Genomic DNA, 10,000 nt, shown 5'->3' with positions numbered 1-10,000 from the left:
TTGCCAACAAATTGGCAGTGCTGAAATACAAAACCAAATAGCACAAACTCTCATGACAAAGCCTTTAATCATTGATTCAAGGATCATAGAAAGAAAAAACACAGAGCGTGGCACAGATACTTTTAATTTACAATGAAAATTCATTTCAAAAACTTCAGTAACAGAAAGAAAACCTGATAATCCATCAATTTATCAAAAACAGAGCTGATTTTGTGTTTTCTGTAAATCACTGAAAAGCACTGTGATGTACTTTGATGACACTCTGCACTGTGATGTACTTTGATGAGAAACACTGTGATGTTGCTGTGATGTACAGCAACAATTATTTTCAGGTTGACATTTTTTAAGCACTATGAGTGTAATTTAGCACACAGCTGGGAAGAAATTTGAAATTTGAACGAACAGATCCTTCCAAAAGGCCTCTGCTAGCCAGAGGTTGTACCTGGAAATATAATTCTGTAACCAGAGAGGTAATGATACTATTTGTGTCAAGTCAAATATGTCAGAGAGAATATGATATAAATGGCAATCTGTTACATGGTTCTAAGACATTGTGTTATGATGCATGACAAAACAACAACTTATCACTTATGACAGACTTACCAAAAAGTCAAATTATGAGTCTGTATGCAGACAAATACAAATAATTTAAAATAAAAACATTATTTTCAAGCCTGAATTTCTGGCATTGGCATTGTAAACGGCACCATTACAAGTTGGATTAAAATCGGGCGACGCTATGATTTACAGTTCCACATTTGTTTGTAACTATTACAGATTATCTCTCCAATCTGAACTGGAAGTGCAGATAAAAGGATCGCAGTGGAAACACAGGGAATGCTGACTATGTCATACCAGCTCAAGAAGAAGCTTAAAATGTTATCCCACATAAACACCATAAATACCATAAGCAAAGGTCTTATCTAATATTTATATATCTTAAAGCATATTTAATGGGAACTGTGCAGTCATGAACTAGGATATTTAAAGGAATTACTATTACTGGCTTTAATAATCAAAAGGTTTGAAAACATTTGAGGAATGTGTGCAATTAATAAGAAAATAAGCAGAAGGTTGGGCAAATAATGAAACGAGCTCGTAAAGAAGGATTAATCAGATTTGTACTTGTGTATGCAGTGGCTTTTAATATTCTGAAATTATTAACAAAGAAAGATGATAATGCTTAAAAATGGAAATAAATTTTTGATTGCCAGGTGCTGACATTTTTTTGGCTCGGGGAAACAGACTTTCTTTTTTTTTTTTTCTCTCCTTTCATCCCCGAACGACACGTAATAACACAAGACTTTTCTTTTCTACCCTCAGCCTCAGCTTTTTCACATTAGTAATGACCTCCGTGGTACTGTAAAAAAACACAAATAATTTCCAACAGAGGTGAGAGAAATGAATAGTCCCGATTGGAAATAGGAGTTAGTAATTTACATTGTATTAAGGCTTGCTTGGCCATTCAGCCCGTTCCTGGTCATCAATCCTACTCTGTCAGGTTGTGCAGTGTACCACAGTGATAAATACCCCAACCAATGGCAGGATTCATCCGCTAGGCACATAATGAATGGTTTGCACAAACAAGAAAGATGGCTCATCAAGGAGAGTAGGGACTTTAAAACCCAAAAACCCTTGAGTAAGGAAATTTTAACTGACCAAAGACACTGACACTAAAACATCTTCTTATTTCAGTCAACAGCTTTTCATCTACCGAGCCTTTGTCAATTATTAAATTATTATAACCATGTGCTTATTTCTCTCTCTCCCAATCTGTTTGTGTCCCATTCTACTATGGCAGCTGCCCCCCCCCCCCCCCCAATAAACGGCAAGGTTATAAGCTAAGACAGTGTGTGAAGAACGGTACAGGCAAGGCTGTGCTTCTCTGTGTCATTTCAGTTCAGAATATAAACAAAAATAAAAATGTAAACTGAAAAGGTGGAAATTAATTGGCTATAACGGTTGGGGGGAAAACAAGAAAAACACAAAAGTGTGAAGAAAAAAATTATCCATGAAATGACTCAAAATCCCTAGTTGCTTTAAATGGAATCAATTTACCAAGTTAAAAACATCCAATCCAATATCCTGAAATTCGATTGACCACAAATGTGAAACAGTCTATAAATAATTACTCCGAGAAACTAGCGGTTTAGCGTCGAAGCCAGTGCTTGGCTCGGATCGAACAGCTATGTTAATTACGATGAAAACAGTTAGTGGCGGATCTCTTCCCTTTGACTGGCTTATTCCTAATATCTGACCTTCTAATAATAACAGGGTAGCAGCTTTTATAGAAACACTGGGGTATGTTATCTGGAACAGAGCCTGTTAAAGGTCTGGCAGGTTTTTTTTTTCTGTGTTTTTTTCATACTGTTTGCTAAATTACAGAGTGTAATGTGCTCTCTGTTGCTCTGTATAATCACCCCTGCAGCAGCTGAACTTTCGAGGAGAAGTACACGCTAGGATGTAGTAGCAATGATGATAGATCACTTCATCAGCATGGAGCCAGACTGTGGTGAATTAAAGACACAGGTCAGAGGTTTAGCTGTCCTGTGAAACCATTCCATGCTAATGAAGCTTTTTGAAATTGTAGTCTTCTGTTTTCATATAATGGCAAAGCAGCCCTGGAAGCTGCTGCTCGTACTGTATAGAGGTTAGTGCCTTTTTTTTTTTTTTGCATGTTTATTAAATCAATTTATCTTTCTTTTAGATTTTATATTTAATAAACCAACCACTTAGCAATGAAGGAGAATGGTTTTCTTTAAATATTAAATAACCTCACACATTATCAGTCTTGCCCATTTTAAAGCCCATATTCGACACTGTTTTATCGCACAGTTCAGTGCTTACAACACATTTAGGATTCTCTCTAATACTATCTGTGGATTGCTCATCGGGACATTTAATTTTATTTTTTCATATATTTTCTCAAATTGATTGCACAATATTATTGCAATCTTAAAAAAAATATTTAAAAAATCCTGGTGACTTTTTGTAATAAGCACAATCTTAAAAAATTTTTAAAAAATAACCGTGACATTTTTAAAATTGCTTTTGCTGTACAGAATGTATAAGATTGGCACATTCTGAATAAACAAAGTGTTACTGTTATTATTTTTTAAAATTCAAATCAGCTTCCAAATGGATGCATGTGGGATTCTTTATAAAAATCATAATGTATATTTTGAGTGTATACTGTACACAATCTGATATTATTAATAATATTAATCACCTATAATGTGATATGAATGGGGGGGAAGCCCGATAGTTATTTGGAGAGGCATTGGCAATGCACATGTGAAATGAATGAATTATACTTAAAAATGCTTACAAACATGTTTTGGCCTGGGATAAAAATACATACTTTGCATAGTTTTTTGTTTGTTATTTTTTGCTTTTGTTTTAGTTTAGTTTTTTTCACAAGACACTTGGAGTCCTCATTGCATCCTGACAACAGGGGGAAACAGACAGGAATGCCACATGACTCACTCACCCAGTCCAACTGCCTGGGACTGCTTTCGAGCTACAGAAACACACACACACACACACACACACACACACACACGCACACGCACACGCACACGCACACACACAGACACACAAACACACACACACAAGCACTCCTCACCAAATGCCGCAAATAACTTTGCTTACAGCCTGCCTTGCTGGTGCTTATGGACTACAGAGTAACAATTACTGCAGTGAGCTGTGAATGGCCTCGACGGTTGTGTCTTCAGAAATAAAACAGTTATCATTTCATACACTTCAAAGGCCGCACTCTAAACCCAGCAGCAATGTAGTCCTATTGTGTGCAGGGGCTCCCTTGTAGAATACAGAGCTGCCCCCTCAACAATAGCTGGCTTCTCTCCTGTTCGCTCTTGGCTCCTTGCCAGTTGCCTGTTTGCTTTACACCATTAATTTATGTTCACTGAGATGGTGCAAGGTTCTAGAGCAACTTTGGCTATCAATTTGCCTGCCAAGCAAACTGTTGCCTGCAAAGGGAAGGACTGGGGGGCCCCCAGAGGATCTTCAGCACACAGCTCATAACAGTAAACATCCATAAGGCTAAAAAGCAATAATTTTTAAACCTCCAGTGCTGAGCACAGTCAGAAGGCTGTTAAAGGCTGGGGGTTGACGCACACACACAGTTCACTCGCAGAACAGGAGAAACAGCCACAAATGTAAACAACAGTAAACGGCAAATTAAAAGAGACATTTTTGAGGTTAGTATCCTTGTCTATTGTTGTGCATCTCGGCAATGTAAGGGGCTCTGCTGTGCTGTGTATCCTGGGTTTCAGTTGGCTTTCACTGCTGGCGGCGCCAATCCTTTCTCTATTAGGATCTAGGGGACCGCACGGCCAACCCTCACCCCTGAGGTGGTTTTTCCACCAATCAAGAAGGCTTTAAACACCCTGCGGAGGTCTGGCTAGCCTGCCACAGAACAATCACTGTGCACTGCCGAGCCAGGGATAGAACCGCTCAAACCTCTGCAGAAAATTTTGGTAACCTTTTTCTCACTTGCCATTTTCTTATGTGGTTGACAATCGTTGATTCTATGATTGGAAACATAGGCCTACATACTGTACTGGAAGGAATTTAGATATGGTGTCTTTAAGTTGGGATCCAGGCCATGGCATAAGCAGCCAGCACACAACTTCACAAAAGGGTCAGACCTTTCTGCAAGCAACCGTTACACCTATTGTGTCATGTGAGTGCATCTTTTTCATCGCAGGGAGTTTCTCACACCGCTATCCTCCCTGCCAGGCTTGTCAAAACACAAATGGTTCTTAGGAGAAGACCTCTACCCTGACCCTCCTGACACACCATATTTGGATGAATAAACGGCAAGTAAAAATAAATAAATAAATAAAAATATAATAATGAAAGAGTGAAAATGTTAAAATGGCAGTGGGCCAGACAAGAACAGATCAAAGATGGACAAAGCACGCTATTGAATGGACACCAAGAGATGAAAAAAGTCCTAGAAGACGACCACATAAAAGACGGGAAGATTAAATCATAAACTTTGCAGGCGTAACATGGAAAAGCTATAGATCAAAGCAAGTGGAAACATCTTGGGGAGGCTTTCACCCACTGGTGGATCAATATAGGCTGATGGTGAAGATGATGATGATGGTGACGTGCTATATCTATATCTATCTATCTCTCTCTATATATTTTTATATATATATATATTCTGTTTTATGGGATACCCATGCATTGTTTTATCTAAGTAATTAATCCCTGACAATATATTCCATAAGAACCAGGCAGTACTGTGAAGGTACAGTCCTCTTTCCACCTTCTAGCCTGAGAACAAAGCTCCCAGACAGAGTATTGTCAGCTCCAACTTTTCCGACACCAACACCCCACCGAAAAATGCATTATCATATTTTTTTGGTCAAATATCTGCAGCCAAATAGGAAATGCCCACTGCCAGCTCACTCTGTCACTTGTCTGTATTACCGAGTCATAAATTCATAGGGAATGCATGTTACACACAAATGGGCAAGTCCAATGGATAAACATCAACACCAATTTAATGGCTTGTGCACACATTGTAAACCAGAGAATCTCTAAACAGACGAATCAGATAAATCAAACATGAGCTGTGGCTTGGAGAGAGACAATTAGAGTCTTTTGGTACAGGTTGATGTGGGCCAGCTTTACACTGCATCACTACACCGTAATGTAAAACGTGTCAACAATGGATGTGGGGATTAAAGAAGGAATTCTGTGCGTGGTCGTCACTCAACAGGCATGGTTTTATACTTTAATAATAAATTAGCATTTGTGTTAGCAGTTGTGTTGAGGCACTAGTGTAAAGTTCACCTTATGCTGAGACATAAAAAAAACATCAGCTGTTATGGATGCTGCCTTGCTATGTTTGGAAGCTAAATTAAAATCAAATAAAGACTATATATCAACAAAAATACGTGCATAATAAAAAAGTATAACATACATACAACACACACATACAAAATAATAGCAAGACACATCAATAATTTAGATCCGCTGTAAAAGAACTGCAGGCTCCACCTTTCCTTCTTAAAGCCTGGTAGTTTAAATGATTTTTACTTGCAGAACAAACAAAAAACACAATAAAAAATAGCACATCTAAAGGTGTAGGACAGTGATGACTACTTGACGGTTTCATCCTGTGTCTGAAATTACTGCATCAGTCTAGCCAGAATTTATGAGAAGCAGACCCCGGACCGCACATAGCACACATATTAGACCATTAGGCATCTAACTACCTCTGAACAATTTCAATGCATTATCTCGCCTTCTCCCTGGGGCACAAACTTCATCCGTCCATACTTTTAATATATTTTGTCTGCATGAAACAGATCGAGTTATTACATGCCAGCAGATCAAGACTAACTGGAATCTCCTGGCTCCACAATAAAACAACTAATAAAGCCCTCCTCATCCGATAAAACAACAGGTCAGCTAATGTGAAAACAGCTGCTCTTTTAATCAGCCACTCCAGATATTGGTTTAAGGATTTAATACTAATGTTAGGAGATAAAAATATTCCAGAACCTCAATTTCCTTTATGCCTGCGAATACCAGTTAGCATTTACAAAATTCATTAATACCATTCATACAGTGCAAATCGATCCTGGGCAATAATACAGGTTCATTTGAGGTTTTCAACAGAGAAGTGCATTTATAGCTAAGGCAAATTTAAAAATAATACTAATCCTGCATTTTAAATTAAATATGAATGTCGACCAACATTTTCTTGGTTTGGATTTAAGAAAAATATTATTTTTCATATGGTCTTGAAAAGCAGTTTAAATACTTTATAATCTCCTATGCTGATACATTAAGGTGTTTTGTACACCACAACTTAACAAAATGCATTATAAAAAGTTATTGAGAATTTCACATATACAACACTATATGAACTGGGCACTGAAAAAGATCCCTGCCAGCTGTTTTTTAATGCCATGTCAAAATAAAATAAGAAAAACACACACAACAGCAGTAGCATTACAAACTGGACAGCTGCAGGGTTCAATTGCTGATAGTTAATGGTATTAATTGTGCAGAAGTCAGCCATGTCGCCCATTGAGCAATTTTTCAAGTGGAATGAACACCACGTTGGTGAGAGCTGACAGAGTTTATTACAGTGAATCAACTTTCTGTCCAAACTCACAGAAAAGTGTAACTCATACAAAGCCCCAGAAATCGTAATGAAGACGACATGTAGAGCGAGTACCATTACATTGAATGATTTGTTACAACAAAACTACATCCAAGTACATCCAAGATATAATCTTTAAACCTGCAAATAGAGGGCAAATATCACTGTCAATATGTAGATATGTATGTATATATTCATTAATTATCTTAAAATAATAAATGTTATCTTATGGCAAATAGGTACTTTCATTCACATTTGCACAAACACAGCAATGTCCCATTGGTTCAAGGACAAATAATAAAGTGAAAGTATCAAATATAAATGTGAGACTGTATAAAACCTTCCCATTCAATGCAGACGCTTGGGAGCTTCGAGCCTCGAGAAGGAGAAATTCTACATTGACATGGGAACTTGCCCCAGTAGGATGCAGACTGTGTCTGATATTTGACCTGAACACGATTTGATTCTCCTTTTGGGAGACAGGTCGTAAAAGAGCACTGAAATGTCTTTCTCGGGGCAGAAGCTGTTACAATCCACCTTCTCTAAACTGCACTGGCCACTTTCAATCCTATTATTTGACATATTTTCAACTCATCTCCTTAAATTATTTTGAACTCCAACCAATGAAACCTACCCCTGGATGAAGAATCTCCTAAACCCAATGCCCTCTGACCTCTTACCTGCAGTGCACTGCCATTAGGTTCGATTTTTCATGAGCTTTTTTCTCCAGCAAGCCCAACAGGAAGCAGGAGTGATCCTGCCTCCTCCCTAGAGATTGATCATCAGCTAGCTCAGCTTACAGCAATAAAAAAAATTGAAACATCACTGACCTTTTCATGCCAACAGTTTTTTTAACTAATGAAACGCAAAGCCTAGGAGCGAAAAGGGGGTAAAAAAACATTCTCTACTTACACAATCTGCATGCATGTTAGTGAAAATTAGGCCAGCATTTAGGCCTGTTGGGCTACAGCTAAACCGAAAGCAACCCAGGTACGCTTAAGCAATGTCAGTGGTCGGTTGATCATCATTTATAGACTGTCTTCAATGCACGTGTTATACTTGCCCCAGAACAATGACAAACTATTATCAACGGCTTTTTTTTTTCAAGGGACTTTTAATTAATAATAATTTATATACCTTGCTATTAGTGAAGTTAATGAATTTTTCAGCTTCAATTCTTATCTCACATTTTTCATTACTGCAGGCAGTTCTCTCTTTGCTTCTACCTCTTCCACTGCACTGCCAAATCCATGCTGCCTACTGCTTAATGTTATCATTTTTTATGTCCGTTACACCACTCAGAAAGTCAGAAAAGTTAATTTCAGTCTTAAATGGTATTTCTGGCCACACCAATGCACAGCCCCTCTGTTTAAAACAACCAGAGACAAGAACTAACAGGTACCACCAGTTTTGCTAACATAAGCAGCAAAGCCATTTAGTTGAAGACTAAAACAAACTAAAAGTGCAAAATAAGGTAATTAAGCTTCCAGGCTAAAGCAGTCTGATAAAGCCCAAACTCGGGTGCTGTTGACAAGCGTCTCACTTCTTTTCAACAGCTCACCAAGCCCCCATCTCAAGAATGTAACACAACCACCAAGAGAGGTAACCAAGGGCCTTCAGCTTGCATCAGTTAAACTGAAGCTGACTAGAGGTGCAAGACAGCTGTTGGCTTCTTTCTTTCTTTTTCTTTTTTCTCTATCTGACGTTGGAATAATTAATGATGTAATCAAGCTATCAACTGTAGACTTTGACCAGCAGGCGCTGCATTTAACTAATGCCTTCAAATTAGACGCCACTGGTAATGGGCCCTCGGGATAATAATCCTATTCTTCCCTCGTAGAGAGACAAAGTGCCAAAGAAAGGAAAACCCAGACATCTCCCAACTTTTAATCCAGGTTTCCTCTATTAGGACAACTGCTGTGTTTAAGGACCCGGGCAGAAGTGCCTGGATGCCGGATGAATCACTGCATATCACAAAATGGAGTATGAGGTCCTCTCTCTCCCCCGCTGTACAAGAGATACACGGCTCGTTTTATTATTTATTTCTGCTCCTGATGGTCTGAATTGGGGGGCCTGACCTAAGCAATGATTGATGGTAATGTCTCAGGAAGTCATTTCCCAGACAGCTTTCCCCATGGTCCTCTTTTACTCGGGCTACCACAGAGGTGACCATAATTACAACAAGGTTTAAACTTTTTTCATAAGCAATTTACAAAGGCTTAAATGACATCCTAGAATCCTTCAAATACAATTTAATCCAGAAAGGTTAAAAAATATATTGTAATAAAAAAACTAAATGGAATTTAAAAAGTCTGTGCATCTTGGATCAATAGGATAAAAACAATCCCCGGATTTGGGAAATAATACTCTGTACAAAGCGGGATAACTGAGGGGAGCAGGGGCAATTTCCCTTAAAACCAACAATGGACATCTTGAAACAAATTTGCAGATCACTCTAATTCCGACCGCTTCAGATAGTTTCCACCGATTCCATTATGGTGAATGGTTACTGGCTCCATTATAGCAATTACAACGCTGATCTATCGTAGGAATGCTATGCTGTAGAATTGTTAACATCTGTATAGCATGTTACATGTGTCAGAGGGATGTCTTTCCTTAAACACACATCTTTTACAGTCACTGCAGCTTTTTAGACAGGCTGCTCCGCATTTATTTACCTAATGCGACTCAAACTGTGCCTTAAATAGATCTGTCTCTGTTTGAATCCAAATACTGAAAATGATCTGTGAAAGCTGCCTTCCTTTTCCATAGGCATCATTACTTTTAAATATCTGAATGAAAGGAATCTGATAGCAATAATCAATAAAGGGCAGCATATTAATCTCAGAG

At 38.2% G+C, this 10,000-nt stretch overlaps 1 protein-coding gene across 6 annotated transcripts in view; it reads right to left on the bottom strand.

The window, feature by feature from the left end:
- Positions 1 to 10,000, bottom strand: part of meis2a (Meis homeobox 2a) — a 71,962-nt gene that overhangs the window by 22,831 nt on the left and 39,131 nt on the right. The window lies entirely within an intron of this gene.

This window comes from Amia ocellicauda, chromosome 21 (genome assembly GCF_036373705.1).
Source record: "Amia ocellicauda isolate fAmiCal2 chromosome 21, fAmiCal2.hap1, whole genome shotgun sequence".
NCBI lineage: Eukaryota > Metazoa > Chordata > Actinopteri > Amiiformes > Amiidae > Amia > Amia ocellicauda.
This window is presented reverse-complemented; position numbering and strand designations above follow the sequence as displayed.